The sequence below is a fragment of the Panulirus ornatus genome, chromosome 41 (genome assembly GCF_036320965.1).
Source record: "Panulirus ornatus isolate Po-2019 chromosome 41, ASM3632096v1, whole genome shotgun sequence".
Classification (NCBI taxonomy): Eukaryota; Metazoa; Arthropoda; class Malacostraca; order Decapoda; family Palinuridae; genus Panulirus; species Panulirus ornatus.
Window position 1 is genome coordinate 11,827,756 of NC_092264.1, and position 26,384 is coordinate 11,854,139.

Sequence of the window (26,384 nt, forward strand, 5' to 3'; positions counted from 1 at the left end):
GTCGCTTTCTCCCGCGTTAGCGAGGTAGCGCAAGGAAACAGACGAAAGAACGGCCCAACCTCCCCACATATACATGTATATACATACACGTCCACACACGCACATACACATACCTATACATCTCAACATATACATATATACACATATATATACATATATACACATATACACATATATACACATGTACATAATTCATACTATCTGCCCTTATTCATTTCCGTCGCCACCCCGCCACACATGAAATATCAACCCCTTCCCCCCCGCATGTGCGCGAGGTAGCGCTAGGAAAAGACAACAAAGGCTACATTCGTTCACACTCAGTCATGTATAATGCACCGAAACCACAGCTCCCTTTCCACATCCAGGCCCCACAGAACTTTCCATGGTTTACCCCACACGCTTCACAGTCCCTGGTTCAATCCATTGACAGCACGTCGACCCCGGTAAATAAAAGTCTGACTACAAAATTCAGCGGGTTAGAAAAACAGGCTGACAGGAATGAGTGTACATGGAGAAATGTAAAGGTAGTGGAGTGTTTGGGTTGTATGGGAGAGGACATGGCAGCATATGGTATCATACAAGATGAAATAAGTCATAGGGTAGGTTGTGGGACTGAGAATCTTGGTACATCGAGAAATGTGTGGGAAAGAGTGACAACTTTACCTAGGCAAATATGGGTATGTTTGATGGTGTTGTATGGCTGGTGGGCTTTGATCCTATATAAAAAAAGAACGGAAGAGGGTGGATGGTAGATGTATTATTATTTGGAGACAATATGTGTTGTGAGGAGGGTTGAGAGTTTGAATAATAGTGGTATAAGAGATAGATGTGGTAGTAAACCGGGTTTATTTCAGAAAGCTGAAGAGGGTGTGCTGAAATGATTTGAAAAAATGGAGAGGATGAGTAAGGAAATTCTGATGTGGAGGGAACAAGGAGATGGAAGATCAGAGTAAACTGTACCCTGAGGGATCGGGTAATGAACATTCAGGAGGGTGTGAGGAGTACAAGGGATACAATGAACTGGAGTGATGTGATATACTGAGGGCGACGTGCTGTATTTGAGCTGAATCAGGACATATCCAGTGGTCAGAAAAAAAAAAACACACAGAAAGGTCTGAAATCGGTACATTGTACATTACAACCAATCACTTTACGGTACATAAGCCAAGCACTGTTTGTACCTGGTCTTACTACGTTATATGAGAAAAGGAAAAAAAAAAATGAAAATATATATACAGTCAGACCTCGATTCAGCGGACTTTTGAAACAACGGACGCTGTCCGACAGTCCCGAGAAAATAGGATCCACATCTCTTTGTTACTGGTCATAGATCTTATTACAAAATAGATCGACATGTCAAATAACTATGAACTGCAAGCCTATTGAGGACATTTTCACGAATTTAGGAAAATCATTAAAAGGGAAACAGTACCAAAATATGGTTCGTATGAAGCGCGACTCCTGCTGCTTCAGTTGTCTTGCTGGTGTTGATCCTCCTTCGGCAGCACGATCCCCTACTAGTAAGAGGCCAGAGGAGCATCGCTGCTTCTCAGCCTTGGAGTGAAAGTTATTCTGGATCATCGCTGACAAACATGGCAATACCATCTTATCTGCCAGACTCAACGAGGAACTAAAGATATTTTGAGTTACATTACTTACAATGATTAACATTGTTTATTTCGTAGCCATAACATAAGCTCATTACTATACTGTTTACAATACATCATAGTAGACAATCCGGATGTAACAGACAATCGAAATTAACTTAATACTTTACCTCCGCATCTCTCTCTCTCTCTCTCTCTCTCTCTCTCTCTCTCTCTCTCTCTCTCTCTCTCTCTCTCTCTGCATATATTGTTACGAACACGTGTGTTTGTGTCCACATGTTCGTATATGTGTCTAGGTGTATCTCTGTGTATGGCTCGCCTGGTGGTACGGAGCGGTTGCTATCGGCTCGGATCTCACCCTCCCTGACCGTGTTGATTGCCTTAGTAATTATGTTTTGACCCAGATCTTGACCAGTCCTCTAGCCCCCAAACGTTAGGTCAACGGCGTCAGGTCAACGGCGTCAGGTCCAACCATGGGAACTGCTACGGTATGTCGTCACGTGCGTTCGCTGCCGGCGTGGACAAAGGAACAGAGTTTGAATGCACGCCACATACGTAGGCCGGACGTTAGGCCTCCTTCAGCCAATCACGACAAGATGAGGGCGTGACAATCAGTCTCTTGACCTATCAAGGGCAATTGCGTCATTCTGACCTATAGTAGAATCAGGTAGCGGGTCGAGGCGTGGCTAGCTGTTCCTGCCTTGCTGGTCATTCAGATAAAAAGCTCAGACGATCGTCTGAGAGTTGATTCCTTCAGCAGTCCTGAGCCCATCAAGGTAATGTAGGTTTTCCCTGTCTCGAACCCCGTAGCCACCGCTGCCCTAGGTTGTGTCCCGTCAAGTTTAACTAAGTGTAACGATGATGTTTACTGTGTCAGGTCAGGTCTAACTAAATGTAATGCTATCGAACAAAGTGTCAAAGGAAAGAAATCTCCTGGTTTGAAATCTTATCTTGAATGTTAACTCATGTTCAATGTTAACTCATGTTCAATGTCAAACTCATGTTCAGTGTTAACGTAAATGATTCGTGCCTGATTTATGTGTTCACCTTGTACATTTGAATTCTTTTCATTATAAGTAATTCTAACCTTGGTGTTTGTTTTAATCCTATAACGTTAAGATAGCGTTATCCTGAGTTGTGCTATATTACAAATCTAACGTCCTTGCAAAGACAAGGACCAGTAGAGTATTTGTGACATATATATGTTACTGGCGACCTTGCTCGAATAAGCCACCGAGTTCGTAACAATATATATATATATATATATATATATATATATATATATATATATATATATATATATATATATATATATATATATATATATATATATTTTTTTTTTTTTTTCCAAAAGAAGGAACAGAGAAGAGGGCCAGGTGAGGATATTTCCTCAAAGGCCCAGTCCTCTGTTCTTAACGCTACCTCGCTGTCGCGGGAAATGGCGGATAGTATGAAAAAAAAAAAAAAAATATATATATATATATATATATATATATATATATATATATATATATATATATATATATATATATATGGGAGTACAATATCGTGATATAACTTTTCACTCCAAAGAAGTCTATATATCCATCCGTTTCCCTCCTACAGGAAGCAGCGCAGCCTTTATCTGCAGGAACCTATGGAAAGACATCTTGGGTAACATCAGGACTCTTTCTTAGAGGTTGCGAGGTAATTATAAGTGAAATAAAAAGGTATATTGATAAACGATGGTTAATCTTTCTAGTCCACAAAGTCCAGTCTCTTCTATTTAACACATCCATTTGATTAACCCCTTCCATTTGTTAACCTGACCATGTAATCAACCAGTCACCATAACTTGCCCGTATTCCTCATCAAACCATTTCCCTTCACACACCTCTAGCTGGTCTCTGCTTCACCCACGATATGAAGTGTAATTACCTTCTTGATGCTTATCCAGTCGCCGGTTTATTCCAAGGACGTCTGGACTAATTAGACTTCTAATACGCTGGGGAAAACTGGATTATATAAGTCTCACACCTGATACTGGAAGTACTTAATACACGAGAAACTGTTGAACCTTCCAACACATGAGAGAAAAGATGACAGAAAAGGGAGGCTATGTAATGATCTTTCTGTTTCGCAAAAGACGAGGCACGGGCCCACCAGAAGGAAAGGCACGGACCCACCAGAAGGAAAGGCACGGACCCACCAGAAGGAAAGGTACGGGTCCACTAGAAGGAAAGGCACGGACCCACCAGAAGGAAAGGCACGGGCCCACCAGAAGGAAAGGCACGGGTCCACTAGAAGGAAAGGCACGGGCCCACCAGAAGGAAAGGCACGGGTCCACTAGAAGGAATGGCACGGGTCCACTAGAGGGAAAGGCAGGAACCCACTAGAAGGAAAGGCACGGGTCCACTAGAAGGAAAGGCACGGGCCAACCAGAAGGAAAGGCAGGAACCCACCAGAAGGAAAGGCAGGAACCCACCCGAAGGAAAGGCACGGGTCCACTAGAAGGAAAGGCACGGGCCAACAAGAAGGAAAGGCACGACGCCACTAGAAGGAAAGGCACGGGGGCCCAGCAGCTGGTTGACAACTTAATCTCACGTCTCTGATAAGGGTCCAGGTGCTGGAGGACTGGTCAACATCTGCTTCAAAACAGAATTACTAAGACAAATAACTCGGTCAGGGAAGTAAGGTCTTTCTTCGGCCCACATGCGTCCCAAGTGTTTGAACAAACACGCATAGGAAAACAAAAGGTGTCTTAGTTCTCTGTACATGATAGTGTACTGGTCACTATAAGTTCAGTGTGGTGGAATGAATGTTCTGACTGTATGAAAATCGGGCAAACAGTGCAGTAGCTATTGATAGGAATGTAAAGGGGATGACTTTCTCATTATTGCCCTTTCAGATGAACTGAAAAGGTCACCTAAATCAAGGAGAAGCCATATAAACCTTGTGCTTGATACTGAAACAGCATTCAGTAAACGTCTCAAAGTAATTGATCTATTAATACAATGTCAAGTGACCTGCAAGTTTTTTTTTTCATTACAGAATCGCTGAAAGTAAAACACTGCTGAGTAATTAGTCCAAACAATTATGACGTATCTGTAGCCTGTAATTATTATCTCAGAGAAGAATTTTTTGCTAATAGGATTATTTTCTCTCTCCTTTTCTGATGACCGTTTATGGTGGTCTAATCGTTCGTGTGTACCTGTGGGTAGAATATGTGTTTGTACTTACTCATGACGTCCCGTCAGTAATGAGGGATGAAGAAAATGAGGTGATGACCCCCTCCCTCCCCCACCCAATACATGTTCGCCATTCTCCGCGTTAGCGAGGTAGCGTTAAGAACAGAGGACTGAGCCTTAGGGGGAATATCATCACTTGGCCCTCTTCTCTGTTCATTCTTTTGGAAAATGAAAAACGAGAGGGGAGAATTTCCAGCCACCCGCTCCCTCCACTTTTAGTCGCCTTCCACGACACGTAGGGAATACGTAGAAAGTATTCTTTCTCCACTATCCCAAAGGATAACCTGTGTTGATACTTAAGCATTTTGTTATATTCTGGCTGACCACTGTGAGCGGAGATGAATCTGTAACGTTTCGCTCCTCCCTCACGTCTTACTGACCAAAGACCTGTCCAGAACCTGACAAAGTAGTAGAATACCTACAAGCGTCAGGAAACCATAGCAAGACAAGACTATATTGCTGTTACGCGTTTGCACTGGCCAAACGAAGCTCCCCTTCCATGCTGTCCTCGGGCGCGTTATTGCGAGACATTTGTAACGTTATATAGAGGTACAGTGTCTATGAAAGAGAAGAAGCTGACAGCAAACATCTGCAACACTCTCTCAGTTCCTGGCTGGGAGAAGGGAGAACGCTTAGAGCAAGAGGAAATCCTTAAACATGTGGCGTATACATTACCGCTCTCATTAGCAGACGCTTTTGTTCATATGAACACAACAGACGTGATTCCTGCTGAAGGTGCTGTGTTCATATGAACACAACAGAAGTCATTCCTGCTGAAGGTGCTGTGTTCATATGAACACAACAGACGTCATTCCTGCTGAAGGTGCTGTGCTCATATGAACACAACAGACGTCATTCCTGCTGAAGGTGCCGTGTTCATATGAACACAACAGACGTCATTCCTGCTGAAGGTGCTGTGTTCATATGAACACAACAGAAGTCATTCCTGCTGAAGGTGCTGTGTTCATATGAACACAACAGACGTCATTCCTGCTGAAGGTGCTGATGTCTGAATTCCTCCAGACATGCCTAAGGTATGGCTTAGGTTACTCACTATTTCAGGAAGTATTCTTAGTCCTCAACCCTGAAGATTAGACATGTGTTCATGCGAAGAGCCACGTATCATTCCTAGGTGGAAAGCTGTAGCATAGGTTGGTGCTAAACTCATAAGTGAAGTTATTTACAAGACAACATCTCACAGGGAAGAAACAATTATGAGAAATTATCGAGAAACCACAAGCTCTACTGCCGGTATTATGAGACCCGTTTGTAGCTCTGGACGGGAATGAGGCCAACCCTGCTCGATTTATGTCGGGTGTTCCCTCTGACCAACGGAGTATATTACAGCAGTAATGGGGACCTCTGACACCCAGTGGTTTCGTGGACATGAAATAGTGCCAGTTAATGGAAGGGGAAAATACTATTCTTCAGGCTGGCTAACCCTCAGGAGGTACATATGAGACTAATGCTCCATTCTTGTAAGAAAACAAACGCAGATACAGATAGGCTTGAGATGTTGGCTACGTTTCCATGACTGAAGACAACGAAGACCTGGGTGGTGTCTGGGGCATCCACGAGCAGGGAATGATATCCAATATGTAACATAACTGACAACTTACCACCGACAGGAAGAGAAAGAGTTTAGTAGGCTTTATCAGATGACGAGTGACGGTCCATCCTCACCGCTCAGGTGGTGCTGGACGATGTTTTGCTGGGAACTGCGCTAAAGGAAGCCACGTGTCGTTTTAGTGACAGCGGTCGGTATCCAACTGAACTCATGCCCGTAAAAGTTTACGTCTGATGTATAGGTATCTTAGGGAGCGGATGTTGACAAGACTAGACCTAGTAGGTTTATCATAGCGAAAGAGAACTTGTAGCAGCTTACACACCCACTATATAGATATGTATTTTCTTTTCTTTATTTATTATGATTTGTCGCTGTCTCCCACATTAGCGAGGTAGCGCAAAGAAACAGACGAAAGAATGTCCCAACTCACCCATATACATATGTATATACATACACGTCCACAACCGCACATATACATAACTATTCATTTCAACGTATGCATATATATACATACAAAGGCATATACATATATATACATGTACATAATTCATACTTGCTGCCTTTATTCATTAGCGTCGCCACCCCGCCACACATGAAATAATATCCCCCTCCCCCCGCATGTGCGCGAGGTAGCGCTAGGAAAAGACAACAAAGGACACATTCGTTCACACTCAGTCTCTAGCTGTCATATATAATGCATCGAAACCACTGCTCCCTTTCCACATCCAGGCCCCACAAAACTTTCCATGGTTTACCCCAGACGCTTCACATGCCCTGGTTCAATCCATTGACAGCACATCGACCCCGGTATACCACATCGTTTCAATTCACCCTATTCCTTGCACGTCTTTCACCCTCCTGCATGTTCAGGCCCCGATCGCTCAAAATCTTTTTCACTCCATCCTTCCACCATCAGTTTGGTCATCCACTTCTCCTCGTTCCCTCCACCTCTGACACATATATCCTCTTTGACATTTTTTCCTCACCCATTCTCTCCATGTGACCAATCCATTTCAATACACCCTCTTCTGCTCTCTCAATCACGATCTTATCATTACCACACATCTATCTTACCCTTTCATTACTTACTCGATCAAACCACCTCACACCACATATTGTCCTCAAACATCTCATTTCTAAGACATACACCCTCCTCTGCACGACCCTATCTATAGCCCACGCCTCGCAACCACATAACATTGTTGGAACCACTATTCCTTCAAACATACCCTTTTTGCTTTCTGAGATAATGTTCTAGCCTTCCACACATTTTTCAACTCTCTCAGAACTTTCGCCCCCTCTCCCACCCTGTGACTCAATTCCGCTTCCATGGTTCCAACCGCTGCTAAATCCACTCTCAGATATCTAAAACACTTCACTTCCTCCAGTTTCCTCCATTCAAACTTACCTCCCAGTTGACTTGACCTTCAACCCTATTGTACCTAATAACCTTGCTCTTATTCACATCTACTCTTAGCTTTCTTCTTTCACACACTTTATGAAACTCAGTCACTAGCTTCTGCAGTTTCTCACACGAATCGCCACCAGCGGTGTATCATCACCGAACAACAACTGACTCACTTCCCAAGCACTCTCATCCACAACAGACTATATACTTGCTCCTCTCTCCAAAACTCTTGCATTCACCTCCCTAACAACCCCATCCATAAACAAATTAAACAACCATGTAGAAATCATGCATCCCTTCTGCAAACCGACATTCACTGAGAACCAATCACTTTCCTCTCTTCCTACTTGTACACATGCCTTACATCCTCGATAAAAACTTTTCACTACTTCTAGCAACTTCCCTCCCACACCATATATTCTTAATACCTTCCACAGAGGATCTCTATCAACCCTGTCATATGCCTTCTCCAGGTCCATAAATGCCACATACAAATCCATTTGTTTTTCTAAGTATTTTCATATACATTCTTCAAAGCAAACACCTGATCCACTCATCCTCTACCACTTCTGAAACCACACTGTTCTTCTCCAGTCTGATGCTCTGTACATGCCATCACCATCTGAATCAATACCCTCCCATATAGTTTCCCAGGAATACTCAACAAAGCTTACACCTCTGTCATTTGAACACATCTTTATCCCCTTTGCCTTTGTACAATGGCACTATGCATGCATTTCGCCAATCCTCAGGCACTTCACCATGAGTCATACATACATTGAATATCCTTTCCAACCAGTCAACAACACATTCACCCCCTTTTTTAATGAATGTCAATGCAATACCATCCAAAACCACTGCCTTGCCGGCTTTCATCTTCCGCAAAGCTTTCACTACCTCTTCTCTGTTTACCAAACTATTCTCCTTGACCCTCTCACTTCGCACACCACCTCGACCAAAACACCCTATATCTGCCACTCAATCATCAAACACATTCAATAAACCTTCAAAATACTCACTCCATCTCTTTCTCACATCACCACTACTTGTTACTGCCTCCCCATTAGCCCCCTTCACCGATGTTCCCATTTGTTCTCTTGTCTTACGCACTTTATTTCCCTCCTTCCAAAACCTCTATCTATCTCCCTAAGATTTAATGATACTCTCTCACACCAACTCTCATTTGCCTTCTTTTTCACCTTATGCACCTTTCTCTTGACCTCCTGCCTCTTTCTTTTATACGTCTCCCAGTCATTTGCACTATTTCCCTGCAAAAGTCGACCAAATGTCTCTCTCTTCTCTTTCACTAATAATCTTACCTCTTCATCCCACCACTCACTACCTTTTCTAATCGGCCCACATCCCACCTTTCTCACGCCACAAGCATCTTTTGCGCAAGCCATCACTGCTTCCCTAAATACATCACATTCCTCCCCTACTCCCCTTGCGTCCTTTGCTCTCACTTTTTTCCATTCTGCACTCAGTCTTTCCTGATACTTCCTCACACAAGTCTCCTTCCCAAGGTCACTTACTCTCACCACTCTCTTCACCCAACATTCTCTCTTCTTTTCTGAAAACCTCTACAAATCTTCACCTTCGCCTCCACAAGATAATGATCAGATATCCCTCCAGTTGCACCTTTCAGCACATTAACATCCAAAAGTCTCTTGCTTTGCTGGCAGTCAAGACTGTAAACAAGCTGAAGAAGAATTCTCCCTTTGAATTATTCATGTCACCAGAATTATCACATGTCTGAAATTGTCATAAATTCATTTGTAAAAACATTTTGCTGTTGGTCTCTTGCTTATTTGCTAATCATACATGCCAACGATTATACATACCAATACTTTAACTGTTATTTAGTGGGAAAAGCCGACTAAATCTATCGAAATAGGTCTCATCGTAAAATGTTCTGCAATTAAAACAGTACCGTAAAACAAGGTTTAAAATACACATTCTATATTTTCCATTTGTATTTATGACTGTGCCACACTAACCCCAACAGCACAGTGTCCTCTAGGACGAGGTTGTATGGCAGTATATACCACCTCCAACACTATCACTCATATCAAGACCAGTTTGTGTGGTTTTTGGGCATCACCTTCTCCCACACCACCATACCCACCAGGACTGGACTGTGTGACGAGAGATATCCACGTCCATCGTCATCCTAACTGACAGGAATAGGCTATGGGCCAGAGAGCGCCTCCTCCAACACCATAACATTTGTGACTAACTGGTTGTGATACGGGACACCACCTCATATACAACTATACCCGCTATTACAGATTATAGAATGGGGCAACACCAGCTACATCATCACTCTACCAGCCAGGATCTGGTCGTGGGATGGGTAAACACCATCGCCAACACTACCCTACGCATCAGGGTCAGGTTATGGGTCGGAAAAAATCACCTCCACCTGGCTAGGTGATGGGAATCTTCCCCTACAGCACCACCAGACTGGCTAGGTTCAGCTGGTGAGTCGGGACAACACCACCTTCTACCACCTTGTCATTACTAAGACAAAAGGCATGAGAAAACATCGCTAACATCGGCTTACCTACTATGGGACGACACAGCCTGTAGTACCTTCGCATACTAAGGCATGTGGTACAACACCACATGCATCATCGCCCTCAGGAAATCAAAGGGATACAACACCATATGTGGTAGAACCAGGACTTATGATGGAAGTATATCTAATACACCATAAACTATACCAGAACCTGGTTGCTGGAGTGGGACAACCCCCATTTCTAGCACCACTATACCCAATCAAGACCAAATATTGACACGGTAAAGCGTCACCATACACTCAAGGACCAGCTGGCATTGTGGAGGCCCGTTACCTCCACCATCAAGGCGGGACGACATCACACACACACACACACACACACACACACACACACACCCGGGTCGTAAAACAGTACCTCACCACAGCTGACACCATCAAACCCGCCGGGAAGAAATGAAGGACCAAGGGGAGATTTAACCCAGTACCACACCTCCCACCAGCGGCAGGTTGTGAGGAAGGCCAGGACCACGTTGGAGAGTGATACAGTGTTACTTGTATTACCAACCTACCTGCTAGTACAAAGTTGTGTTAATAACCAATTCTATCATCATACCTAGCGATACTAGGTTGTAGGACACGAGGTTGTAGGACCTCCAACACCGCTCTACCAACCAACAGCAGGTTGTGAGGTGGCACAACACCATAATCATGAAAAATGGGTTGTGAAACATGACACCTTCTCAACCAACAGCACCACATCTAGCCAGATCGGGTGTGTGAGGTGGGAGGAACATGATGTGGAGGAAGATGATACCACTTTCCACACTACCAGGACCCACTAGGGTCAGGAACGTGAAGCAGGATAACACCATCTCTCTCAATAGGACCAGACGGTAGGACATAACAACACCATATCCACTTCAGACGGACCAGAAGCCCCCACACAATCTGTATGTCGACTAGGCCCAGTCTTTTGTGGCAAAGAGCCTCAGTCCTGTATCGTGTCGATCCTAGAATGTGTGGCGGTGTTGCATCTCTTGACAATATACCTAATCCTGGTTTGCAGTGGTTGTTGTTAGAGTTACTTTGGCACCATCTCCCCACCTGATTCTCGTACGTAAGAAACATGATGATTGAAATGGTATTGCACCCGCCTTACAAACCTCCATCGCAACTTGCTCCAAGTATACTTGTGACACAACACCACCCTATTCTTGCCATAGGTCTATGGAGTATCTGGTTAACAGTTACCAGTCATCTTGATATCATATCTTAAAACAGAACCTCTAAGGTCGCATAAGTGACAGATACTGAGGACCTCCTGTATGTATATGATTTCCACTGTCACAAATAATCTCGTCAGAACCCAGTGGTCTGACGATGTTTTCATTTCATTGTGTTATTTTGTGTATAATCATAAAGCTCTTGTCTAGGTTAGTAAAACAACCTTCAACACATCAATTGTGCCATTGTAAATCCAACATGAGAATGAAAATAGCTCAGAAATAGAGTATTCCTGGAAGTGATGATTTAAAGGGTGTTCCATGAAACACGTGTTACCTGCGGTGCAATACATTTATCATAACTGAAGCAAGAATTCTTGTGTGAAGGTAGACTTTTCCTGAAGTTGTGGGCCAGATCAGGTTACAGGTTAACCATTTTCTTAAGAAACATAAGTCAGGCAAAATCCAAACTTAAGATACGTGCCTGATACGACTCAACAAGTGCTTATATATATATATACTCTCACACACTCAATATATATATATATATATATACGCTCACACACACTCACATATATACATATATATATATATATACGCTCACACACACTCATATATATATATATATATATATATATATATATAAGAACAAAGTCCATATGAACGCGCACCGTCATAGAACATACAAACCTCCAACAGGCCAGGATCGAACCCGGGACCCCTGTGCAACAGGTGGGAGCGCTACCACTAGGCTATGATCGCCCCTGATAGGAAAATGACTATTCGAATACTATGTACTCGAATACGTTTCGTCTCACGTTGGTGAACAAAGGGGTCTACACCGGTCAGCGGATGGAACCATGGAAGCGGAAGTGGATCATAGGGTGGGGAAGGGGGCGAAAATTCTGGGAGCCTTGAAGAATGTGTGGAAGTCGAGAACATTATCTCGGAAAGCAAAAATGGGTATGTTTGAAGGAACATTGGTTCCAACAATGTTGTATGGTTGCGAGGCGTGGGCTATGGATACAGTTGTGCGGAGGAGGGTGAATGTCTTAGAAATGAAATGTTTGAGGACAATATGTGGTGTGAGGTGCTTTGATCGAGTAAGTGATAATAGGGTAAGAGAGGTGTGTGGTAACAAAAAAAATGTGGTTGAGAGAGCAGAAGAGGGTGTTTTGAAATGGTTTGGTCACATGGAGAGAATGAGTGAGGAAAGATTGACCAAGAGGATATATGTGTCAGAGGTGAAGGGAACGAGAAGTGGGAGACCAAATTGGAGGTGGAACGATGGAGTGAAAAAGATTTTGAGTGATCGGGGCCTGAACATGCAGGAGGATGAAAGGCGTGCAAGGAATAGAGTGAATTGGAACGATGTGGTGTACCGGGGTCGACGTGCTGTCAATGGATTGAACCTGGGCATGTGAAGCATCTGGGGTAAACCATGGAAAGTTCTGTGGTGCCTGGATGTGGAAAGGGAGCTGTGGTTTCGGTGCATTATTACATGACATATATATATATATATATATATATATATATATATATATATATATATATATATATATATATATATATATATATATATATATATATATATACAGAGACTAGTAATCTCACATCCATAATTTTCTCTCTCACCTCATGATATTCTTTACGACCTTTGAATAGATTTTCCAGTTTTCTTTACCTCCTCCTGAAGTTGTGTTAACTTCTGGTCTTGGTTTCAATTATTTCTCAAAACCTCCTCACACATTTGTTCTCTTGTTCCTCTTTCATCTCTTTTTCTCTTCCGTTCCTGATGGAGTTGCTAGAACTGGCTGGTCTTGGTATATATCATTGCCAGGGTGTCGACCAAGTTGACATAAAAACATTAAAACATTATTTAGCTTCTTAATAAATGTTGACATGCTGTTTCCTTGCTTTGTATAATTTCTCTGCGTTCTTCTAAAACCTTTAAAATCATTTCCTTTCATGGTTCAGACAATGCTAATGGCCTCCTGTCGATCCCCCAAAGGTAACCGTAGTGACAGCAATGAGGCTTACTGGCAGAAAATCATCTTCATCTTGAGACGAATTTAAATGTTTAATTAACTGATAATTGTGTCTTACGGATACTCCTTGTTATCATGCCAGAAATATTTTTCTTTCTACGATAAATGATTTCACCACATTTGTAAACTTTCCTAGAGTTATCCACACTATTTGCAAACTGGTTCGCCTTATATATAGTAACAAATATAAGTACAATTGCTGAAGGTGTCAACACTCATGGGCGTTCCATGTGAATCTGGGAAAAGTTCCACTCTCAGTCCTTGTTAGACTCCACAAATTTGTACAGACACTTGATATCCAGTTCGCACATCATCCAGTGGCACCTTCACATATTACCCTTACTTGAACACTGGGTAAAAAAAAAAATGTATCCATGTAAAATGGGTTCGATGTTTTCCGTATTGATTCGCCCGGTTCCTGATGTTGTTGTGGGAGGGTGGGTATGCCTGGCTCTGGTTGGTCCAGCAGGCGTGAACCAATGCAGCCAACGTTGCCAAACAAGAGATAAGGTTCACAGTTTCGTTACCTAGACTCATGGAACACACACACACACACACACACACACACACACTGTGGCACTTCAGCTAACATAGTCTGCCACTTATTACGTGGTCAAGTCAGTCACGATGGACACCATCCGGGGCAACAGACGAGGCTACTCTAGCCTTCCATAATGAGGGATACGACGTGTATGATAACGACTCCCTTCCAGCTTGGTGCTCCACGACACACAGCAGCAGCAGCAGCAGCACGGTGGATGGAGTCGACAAAACAGGTGCTGCTCACGACATGTACTGGGTCGGTCGGCCACCCTGGATCACAGCCAGTTTGATCATGTGTTGTAAATGCTTTAAATGGTATTCAATGTGTTGTTACTTGCGTCTGTATAGTTCAAGGGGTTTATAATCTATATTCAGGATACTTTATGGATATAGATTATGGGTGTGGTATAAACTATATGTTGGCAACTCTTCTGACACCAGGGCTACCAACGTGTAGCTGGCCAGACACAAATGTTTCAGTATCCGTCGGACTGTGTGTCATAATGTTTCGTGCATAATGTGCACCGATACTTTTTTTTTTTTTACCAAGTGTACATAATGATAGATTCCAGGAGCAATAGATGATGCAAAGTCTTGTAAATCCAGATGTCTTCTTACTGGCTGCCTGGCTGGCTGGTGTGTGTGGAACGACCAATTGGCAATGTATGGGGAGGGAGTTTTACACTCGTGAGGGCCCCATCTCTTTTTTTTGTGTGTGTGTGTGTGTGTGTGTGTGTGTGTGATAGCAACATATGTACACACACCAGTGATCCTTCCCCCCCCCAAAAAAAAAACTGAAAAACATAAACAACTGCCATGTGAATAATGGTTTTAAAAGGAAAGCCTCGAGAATTAATGCCGAACCGAAACAACAGCTTTACCAACGCGTGGACTAAAATATCCAGCGTGTCCCTGGCACAGTGACTGGGCTCCGCGCGCTGGGGGATTACCTCGGGGTCAGGTAAAGCTTCGGGATTGTGTATTGGCAAATAAATGGACGGTATCAAACGGATGACAGGTGGTCGACAGTGCGGATGAATGTTTGGTATCATCGACATTCACTCTTCCTCGTGTAAATTCATAGAGAAAGTCAAAGCAACACAAATATTTTCAGCACTAAGGTTATCATGCCAAAAGGCATAATGTGCACACACGCGAGGTTGGGGTGCTGGGAGGGGGCCAATATACTACCACCTGAGCCCTCCCTCTCATTGGTGGCTGAGTGCTCCCGAGAGCTGGCTGCTTGTGTACCCCCCAACACTTGCTATACGACGCAATACTAGGCAAGCTGCTGCGTCGCATGATTACTGTGTGGCCATCGGCAACTCAAGGGTGGGCCGTTTTGATACCTGCTTCTTTCCATACACGTCGAAGCATTGGAACTCTCTACCCTCTCATGTCTTTCCCAATAACTATGACCTGGCACATTTTAAAAGACAGGTTTTTCACTTCTTCCAAAATTCGTGAATATTTTTCCCTTGTCTCTTCTTTTTTTCCCGTTCATAATTCTCACCATATTTCAGTTAAGGCCCGGCCTTGATGAGGACTTTAGTCCATGACTGGAACTTTCAACATAAAAGAAAAAAAAGTATCAACCATCGAGTAAGGAGTATATACACACCCAGGCAAACAACTCAAGGAAGCACAACACAAATATCCTGTGCGAGAAACAGCAACAAACAGAAACATTCAGATGAAGTTACGAGAACGAGAGAAACTAACATATTATACAGGAACACTGGTATGACTGAAGTTGATAACTCTGAAACGGCATAATGGAATTTCTTAAAACATGAGTGAATTGTTGGATATGACAAAGAGCGCTGTCCAAAGACATTAACAGGTGCATCAATTCCCAGAAAATTGTGGGGTGTTTTTTTTTTTTCGCTTTCATAATATGGACTATGTCTAGCTCACACCACCACAGCCATAGCGACCGAACAGGCCAACAATAAATATGGGTCTCTGGAGGGGAGGGCCGTGCCATTGTTGGGGGTCTGGAGGGATTGAGCTATCCAGCGGATAGAAGGATCGAGGGAGGGAGAGCCATGCAGGGTGCTGATGGGTCTGGGAAAAGGTAGAGTGTGCAGTTGGTGTGGGACTGTGGAGAGGAGAGCAGTGCATTGACTGGGAGTCGGGGTGAGGGAGGGCCAATGGAAGGGGTGGTGATCGGGGTAGGGTTGTTACCGTAGATAAGGGCAGTTCAGGGATGAAGATCGGAGAAAAGAAGGGCACTACAGGTACTGGAGGATGGTGTAGGTAGGAGTCTAGAGAGGAAGTCCCTGCACGGGGTAGGGGCAGCGGAGGAAAGGGTGGTGTTGGAGGCGGTAATCACATGATGGAGGGAGTCTTTGTGGATCAAGTCCGGTCATTAAGGTGACCAAGATGTTCGAGGCTGCAGCTAGCTGAAGACCAGCCGTAGAGCGGCTGATAAAGCTGGTAGAATATAATAGCAAAGTAACACACACACACACACACACACACACACACACACACACACACACACCCGCACAGTGACATGGCAGCACCTTATACCAAATGGCAATACAAAATAACTGCAAAGGGATGCAAAATAACACACACTAAAAGAAATATAGCAACACCAAACTGCAACACAAATCATCAAGACAGGATGAGCAATCCAAAAATTTAGGACAGGAGAGTAGCACATAGGAACACGTATTACATCAGATCAACACGAAAAAAAACAATCATTTCCGATTGTCAAATCTACTTTTAGCCCAGATTAACCAACGTGCCGGTTGGCTGATGCAGCTGATTACGTCGCCTGGTGCAGCTGGGCAGATCCCTCGTCACATCTGAATAGGTCTCTAACTGCAGCGGACCAGATGTTTTGGTATGGATCTTCTTCCTGCAGCTGACAAGGTCTCGTGATGTAGGTGATTATGTCCTGTGCTGCAACGGAACAAGTCTCTTAGCTGCATCTGAGAGGGTTTTGCTGTTGGCCAATATGTCAAAAATGTGCGAGTAGGAAGAGAGGAGAGTGAATGGTTCCAAATGAAGGTTGGTCTTCGGCAGGGATGTGAGATGTCGCCATGGTTGTTACGTTTGTCTATGGATAGGATGGAGAGGGAGGGAAATGCACCCTTCTGCATGTTCAGGCCCCGATCACTCAAAATCTTTTTAACTTCATCCTTCCACCTCCAATTTCGTCTCCCACTTCTCTTTGTTCCCTCCACCTCTGACACATATATCCTCTTGGTCAATCTTTCCGCACTCATTCTCTCCATGTGACCAAACTCACTTCAGTACACCCTCCTCTGCTCTCTCAATCACACTCTTTTAATTACCACACATCTCTCTTACCCTTTCATTACTTGCTCGATCAAACCACCTCACACCACATATTATCCTCAAACATTTCATTTCCAACACATCTACCCTCCTCCGCACAACTCTATCTATAGCCACGCTTCTCAACCATATAACATTGATGGAACCACTAGTTCTTCAAACATACCCATTTTTCCTTTCCGAGATAATGTTCTCGCTTTCCACACATTCTTCAACGCTCTCAGAACCTTCGCCCCCTCCCCCACCCCGTGACTTAATTCCGCTTCCATGGTTCCATCTCCTGCTAAATCCACTCCGAGATATCTAAAACACTTCACTTCCTCCAGTTTTTCTCCATTCAAACTTACCTCCCAGTTGACTTGTCCTTCAACCCTACTGTACCTAATAATCATGACCTTGCTTTTATTCACATTTACTCTCAGCTTTCTTCTTTCACACACTTTAGCAAAGTCAGTCACCAGCTTCTGCAGTTTCTCACCCGAATCAGCCATCAGCGCTGTATCATCACTGAACAACAACTGACTCACTTCCCAAGCCCTCTCATCCACAACAGACTGCATACTTACCCCTCTCTCCAAAATTCTTCCATCCACCTCCTTAACAACCCAGTCCATAAACAAGTTAAACAACCATGGAGACATCACGCACCCCTGCCACAAACTGACATTTACTAGGAACCAATCACTTTCCTTTCTTCCTATTCGTACACATGCCTTACATCCTCGATAAAGACTTTTCACTGCTTCTAGTAATTTCCCTCCCACACCATATACTCTTAATACCTTCCACAGAGCATCTCTATCAACTCTATCATATGCCTATTCCAGATCCATAAATGCCACATACAAATCCATTTGTTTTTCTAAGTATTTCTCACATACATTCTTGAGTGCAAACACCTGATCCACACATCCACTACCACTTCTGAAACCACACTGCTCTTCCCCATTCTGATGCTCTGGATATGCCTTCACCCTCTCAATCAATACCCTCCCATATAGTTTCCCAGGAATACTCAACAAACTTATACCTCCGTAATTTGAACACTCACCTTTATCTCCTTTGCCTTTGTACAACGGCACTATGCATGCATTCCGTCAATCCTCAGGCACTTCACCACGAGCAATACATACAATGAATATCCTCACCAACCAGTCAACGACACAGTCACCCCCTTTTTTAATAAATTCCACTTCATTACCATCCAAGCCCACTGCCTTGCCGGCTTTCATCTTCCGCAAATCTTTCACTACCTCTTCTCTGTTTACCAAACCATTCTCCCTCACCCTCTCATTTTGCACACCACCTCGACCAAAACACCCTATATCTGCCACTCTATATTATATTCTCTCTCTTATCTCTGCCACGATGGGATCTCATGCGATCAAAGAAGTTAAGCATTGTTTGGTTGGGTTAGTTTCTGGATGGTGACCGACCGGGAATAATAGATGGCTTTCGACATAAGCCGTGAGTGCTACGCGCTAGCCTTGACTAGGAGTTAAATCTTACTCCGAGTACTCTCTCTCTCTCTCTCTCTCTCTCTCTCTCTCTCTCTCTCTCTCTCTCTCTCTCTCTCTCTCTCTCTCTCTCTCTCTCTCTCTCTCACACACACACACACACACACACACACACACGCTAAGCAATACGCGCAGTCTTATTCGTTTGTGCTGAACGGCTAAGTGTAATACCTTCTCTCTTGTGTATCACATGTTGCCTAATTATTAGAGAAGGAACTCCGGAAATTCATACACAAACGAGAAATAATTACAAACTCTGAAACTCTTTCTGGCATGAAGGGAGTAATTTCCTGGCAGGTGTTGGGTCTCTCTTTGAAGGTGCATAAAAGTGGGATCTTCTGATCTCGTATTTCGACGAGGAGAGCGACCCGGATCACCAGCCCGAGGCGCCAGCTGCAGCAGCGGACCCAAAGAACCGTCACAAGTGGAGTGTTTCTCACAGCTTGTGTTCGCGGGCCCGGAGCAGCTCAACTACATGTGTTGTTCCTGTCCAAAGTTCTTGCGCTGAGAGTAGAGCTGACATGGGTTGTTGTCTTTTGATGATGGGGAGTCTGAGTGTTGTTGTGGTGGTGGGTTGTATATGTAGTGGTGTTGGTGAGTCATTTGTCTTGTTGTGGTGGGTTGTGTGAGTGGTGGTGGTGTTAGTGAGTCATTATTGATGTTGTGGTGGTGGGTTGTGTGTGTGTGTGTGTGTTGTGGTATTGGTGGGTCATTAGTACTGTTATTGTGATGGGTTGTGTGTTGTGTTGGTATTGGTGGGTCACTAGTACTGTTGTTGTGATGGGTTGTTGTGTAGTGGTGGTGTTGGTGGGTCATTAGTGTTGTTGTTGTGGTGGTGGGTCGTGTGTGTAGTGGTGTTAGTGGGTCATTAACGTTTTTGTGGTGGTAGGTTGTGTGTGTGGTTGTGTTAGTGGGTCATTAACGTTGTTGTGGTGGTGGGTTGTGTGTGTAGTGGTGTTGGTGGGTTGTGTGTATAGTGGTGTTGGTGGGTCATTAGTGTTGTTGTGGTAATGGGTTGTTATAGTGGTGTTAGTAGTGGTTCGTCAGTATGGTGGTAGTAGTGGCTCGTCAGGGTGATGGTAGGAACACGTCAAGATGATGGTGCTGGTAATGGTTCGTCAGGGTAGTAGTGACGTGGGTAGTAGCTCATCGCAGTAGTGGAAGTAGTGGCTTGTCAGAGTGGTGGTGGCGGTGGTGGTAGGTGGTGGTGGTGGTGGTAATGCCTCGTCAGTGTGGTGGTAATGATGGTTCGTCAAGATGGTGGTGATGATAGAATATCTTCTGATTGTTAGTGGTGGTGTTAGTGGCTTGGCAAGGTGGTGGCTGTAGTGGCTCTTCTGGCTGGGGGTGATGGCAGTAGCGCGTTTGGGTTTTTGTCATGGTTAGTGGCTCGTTAGGATAGTGGTCATGGTTAGTGGCTCGTTAGGATAGTGGTCATGGTAGTGGCTCGTCAGGATAGTGGTCAGGGTATTGGCTCGTCAGGATAGTGGTCATAGAAGTGGCTCGTCAGGATAGTGGTCAGGGTAGTGGCTCGTCAGGATAGTGGTCAGGGTAGTTGCTCGTCAGGATAGTGGTAATGGCAGTAGCACGTCAGGGTTTTGGTCATGGTTAGTGGCTCGTCAAGATATTGGTAATGGTAGTGGCTCGTCAGTGTGGTAGTAGTGGTAGTAGCATATCAGGGTGATAGTGGTGGCAGTGGCACATCAGGATATTAGTGGGTGAAGTGGCACGTGAAAGTGATGGTAGTGTTGGTGATAATGGTTCGTTCGTAGGATGGTAGGGGTAGTGGCTCTTCAAAGTGGTGATGGTGGTAGTGGCTAATCAGGGTGATAGTGGTCGTAGCACGTCAGAATAATAGTGGTGGTAATTGCTCGTCTAAGTGATGGTAGTGGTTGTGGCTCGTGTGGGTAGTGGTGGTGGCAGTGGCTTGTCATAGTGGTCGTGGTCAGGTTGGTGGTGGTGCCAGTGGCTTATGACAGTAGAGGTAGTGGTAGCTCATCGGAGTTAGTGTGGCAGTGGTTCGTTCGTCACAGGAGAGGTTCGTTGTGGTGGTAATGATGGTAGAGGCCTTTCAGGGTAGTGGTGGTGGAAGTGGTGGCTGCTGGTCAGGATGGAGGTGGTAGTGGCTCGTGTGGGTGGTGGAGACTGAAGTGGTTTCACAAGGTGGTGCTGGTGCTAGTGGCTACTTGCGGTGATCTTGTAATGGTGTAGTACAGTTGTTTGTCGATCACAGGTCGATTTTTATCTTTAGATATATGTATAAGATTCATGTATACCAATCTAGCAGTTAACATTCCAAAGAGCATTCTATAGCAAATTTATCAGTCATACAGCGTCATACAACGTCCCACACTTTTAACCTTCACTATCGCACAGAATCCCATAGCTTAACACCCCTACAGGATTCCAAAGTATAGAATTTAGATAGTGTCATATGTCTTATAGACACATTCATGAATATATGTATCCAGAAGGAAATTACGTAATGTTTGGTGCTTTTGAATCATAGGTGGATATAGCTTAAAGAGATTTCCTAGCCCAATACGCATTACCAGGGTACACGTTATTTGATAGTGGTATGGAGAACCAAAGTGAGCGGTGGTGTCTTGCTCTTCGTTAAAGCTCATCTTAATCCAGAGGCGAAAAATGTTGTAGCTGTTACTAATATAGATCCCATGTTTGTACAAATTACAGATCAACTTCATAAGAAAATAACATAAGGTCCCTTGCAGGGATATTGAAGATCGACGCAAGACTTTGTGATCGGTTAACCGTCTACTAAGATCTTCAAATGACACTCGATAAGCCTCCACATCAAAGGTTACTAACACAAGTTAAGTCACATTGTACAGATAAGAGTTGTTTTACGGTGGAGAGGAGGCTATTTGACTGGCCGTAAACAAAGAGTAGTGACTGATGGCCAATCCTCATTATAATTAGACGCTACAAGCGGCGTGCCACAGGTACAATTCTTGGGACCATTTATCTTTCTCACATGTGTATGATGATGATAGAGATAAGTGAGCTGCATCGTTGTCGAAATCTGAAGACAATACTCAGTTGAGAAGTGAATATACGACAGATATTGAACGTCAGCAGCTTCGAAACTGATAAACGGGTGGACTCGGACACATAACTGCAAAGTTTTACATACCGGCAATTAAAACGAAAGGCAAACCACAGTATGAATTCTCCAGAACAACAAAATGTAAACGAGGAGACGGACGAAGGTGTAATGATCTCTGCCGGGCTAATGCCAAGCCAGCCAGCGCACGGAAACAGTTGAAAGAACGAAGAAACTTCTTTGATTTTATACGGACGACTATCGAATTTCAGTCAAGGGAAATTACCCTCACTCTTTACAAGTCTTTTGTGCTGCCCCATCTTGAATATTGTGATCATTCTTTGGTCACCCTATTTGAAGAAGAGACATAGAATGGAGACAGTACAGAGGCGTGCTACCAAGATGATTCTCAGATGGTGAAGCCCGTCCATTGAGAGCCAAGTGAACGACTTGAGTCTGTCTAGCTCAGAAAAGCGAAGGTCAAGAGGTGATCTAATACTGGTGATCAAATTCGTTAAAGATGTCGGTGATCTTGATCTAATATGCAACTTAAGGACAACTTCGCCTGATTTCACTAGCAGTTATGGTTACAAACTTACTGGCAAACATTTAACCTTGAAAAAGTCAAAGAACTTTTCCTCCAGTAGATCTATCAGTATAAAGGAAGATTTACCAGTGAGCAGTACCACTGTTACACCTAAAAGTAGACTTCATAGATGTTTCGTTTCGGATCCACGATTGGCATTATTTGCACCTCCTCAACTGCAGGAAATGTTTACAATATTTTTGTCTATAAGATATTTGTTTACCTACTCTTATAACACTGATCTGCGAGTTTCTGTACTCTTCCACTATCACAGTCTCAAAAGGACCCATTTATCTACTGCTGCTTGTTGAATCTAAAGAGAAGCGAGAAGATGTGTTAGAAGTTAAATGTTTGAGAACAACATGTGTAAGGAGAGTTGACTGAATAAGTAATAGGATGAGAGAGAGGGGCAGTAATTGGTGGAGTAGGTATGAGGGGCCTGAAGAGAGTGCTGAAATGATGAGTGAGGAGAGGATGACTAAGGGGATATACCGGTCATGAGTGTTGTAACAGGGAAAAGACGGGAACCCAGGGGGTGGAAAGATGTAGTGAAAGATGCTATAAGTGTGTGAGGCCTGAACACGCAGCGTGTACTCAAATCATCCATTGCTTATATACTCAATCCCATGCTGGCCCCACTCACTCAGCTCCTCCCACAATACTTGCTTCTCTTCTCTAGTCTTCTAATATACATTTACCTAAGGACTAAGCTCTCGTAATCCACTATCATACTCATCCACTTTCATATAGGGCTCGAATTGTTACACTGTTTCGCACATTCCCACAACTACTACTTCACCAGCAGTGCTACTCCTTCCTTAGCTCTCGACGTCACACTAAGACCTAACTTTAACCATATGACATTCCCAAACCATTCTTCCCCTTCTTTTTAGCTCAGATCTAGAAAATCCATGTGTGTACCACTGCTACTCAGACTAGCGCGTAGATCACTGTCCGAACCTAGACTGGAATATATTGTATTGCTAAAACACTGACTGCTTTGTGGGTCAGTCAAGGAGTTCAGTGTGTGGTGCAGTCATAGAGATTGCAACACCACTGAAACCCAGATTACGACAATGAGCACCACAAACATGAAGAGTGAGATAAATTCATGGTCCAGACTTGTGTGTGTAGCGCCGCAGGATCCCAGGATAATATGGGTAATAATAAGGGTAATAATAAGGGTAATGATAAGGATAATACGGGTAATAATACGGGTAGATGGAGGGAGTGAAGAGAACATTTACAAAGCGACATCATGTTATAAGAACACATGATTTGCACCTGATTTGCCAGCACTTGTGCTGGCATATGATCTCAGACAGGGTCTCAACCGCACCAGCACCTGATATCTACCAGCATTTCAACTCTGCCACATACTGTGCAAAGTCGAAGTGAGATCTGAACCAACATAACATTAGTATCAACATGATACCTGCGTCGGCAAAAAAAATAAATAAAAGTAATAGAATATGTGTTAACTTGGGGTCTGCACCAAAGTGAGCATCGCACCAGCAAGGACTCTGTACCAACACAGACTACGATAGTGTGGGTTAATGCAAACGTAAGAGTTCCGATTATAACACCAGCAAAACAAGGGTCATTCATTCCAAGGAGTTCAGGATACTCTCATATCTGAGACGATTACTTATCTTTCTTTTTGTCTTGTGTTGCCTTCTGTCTACTTTCGCCGTATAATCAAATATTTTTAACTTCAGAATACTTTCCATCTCTCTCTCTCTCTCTCTCTCTCTCTCTCTCTCTCTCTCTCTCTCTCTCTCTCTCTCTCTCTCTCTCTCTCTCTCTCTCTCTCTCTCTCTCTCTCTCTCTCTCTCTCTCTCTCTCTCTCTTCTCTCTCTCTCTCTCTCTCTCTCTCTCTCTCTCTCTCTCTCTCTTATATATCCTAGCTATTGGAGGTTTGCACAATATACATACATATATGCATAAACTCACATACACATACATACACAGACGTATACACTTGTACATATTTATACTTGCTTAACTTCATCAATTCCTGGCATTACCTCAACCCACAGAAAACAGCATTGCTACCACCTGCTTCAGCCAGGTAACGCCAGAAAAACAGACAAGAAGGGCCACATTCTTTCACACTCAGTCTCTAGCTGTCATGTGTAATACACCGAAACCACAACTCCCTATCCACATCCGTACCCCACAGACCTTACCATGGTTTACCCCAGACGTTGCACATGCCCTTATTGAGTCCATTGACAGCACATCGACCCCAGTATACCACATCGTTCCAATTCATTCTATTCCTTGCACGCCTCTCACCTTCCTGTATGTTCAGGCCCTGATCGCTCAGAATCATTTTCACTCCATCCTTCCACCTCCAACTGGGTCTCCCACTTTTCCTAGTTCCCTCCACCTCTGACACACATATATCCTCTTTGTTGATCTTTCCTTACTTATTCTCTCCATCTGTCCAAATCATTTCCACACAACTCTCTTACCCTTTCATTACTTACTCGATCAAACCACCTCACACCACAAATTGTCCTCAAACATTTCATTTCCAAAACATCCACTCTCCTCCGTTCAACCCTATATATGGCCCATGCCTCGAAACCATATAACATTGATGGAACCACAATGACTTCAAACATACTCATTTTTGCCCTACGAGATAACGTTATTTCCTTCCATACATTCTTCATAGCTACCAGAAACTTCGCACCCTCACCCACTCTGTGACTCACTTCCGCTTCCATGGTTCCATTCGTTGCTAAGTCCACCCCTAAATATCTAAAGCACTTCACTTCCTCCAGTTTTTCTCCATTCAAACTTACATCCCAATTAACTTGTCCCTCAACCCTACTAAACTTAATAACCTTTCTCATATTCACATTTGCTCTCAACTTTCTCCTTACACACAATTTTACAAACTCAGTCACCAGCTTCTGCAGTTTCTCAATCGAATCAGCCACTACAGCTGTATCATCGGCTACATCAACAATTGACTCACTTCCCAAGCCCTCTCATCCACAACAGACTGCATACTCGCCCCTCTCTCCAAAACTCTTGCATTTACCTCCATAACCACCCCTTCCATAAACAAAGTAAACAACCATGGAGACATCACGCAACCCTGCCGCAAACCGACAATCACTGAGAACCAATCACTTTCCTCTCTTCCTATTCGTGCACATGCCTTACATTCTGGATAAAAACTTTTCACTGCTTCTAGCAACTTACCTCCCACACTATTTACTCTTAAGACCTTCTATAAAGCATATCTATCAACCTTATCATATGCTTTCTCCAGATACTTTTTTCTAAGTATTTTTCACACACATTCTTCAAAGCATACACCTTCAAAGCACACATCTTTTACCACATCTGAAACCAAACTACTCTTCCCCAAACTGATTCTCTGTGCATGACTTCACCCTCTCAATCAATCCCCTACCATATAATTTTCCAGAAATACTCACAAAACTCATGCCTCTATAGTTTGAACACTCACCTTCATCCACTTTACCTTTGTACAATGGCGCTATGCATGCATCCCGCCAATCCTCAGGCACTTCACCATGATCCATAAGTACATTGGTTATCCTTACCAACCAATCAACAACACAGTCACCCCCCCCCCCTTTTTTTTAATAGGCTCTACTGCAATAACATCCAAACCCGCCGTCTTGCCGGCTTTCATCTTCCGCAAAGCTTTCACTACCTCGTCTCTCCTAAGCAAATCATTCTCCCTGACCTTCTCACTTCGCACACCACCCCGACCA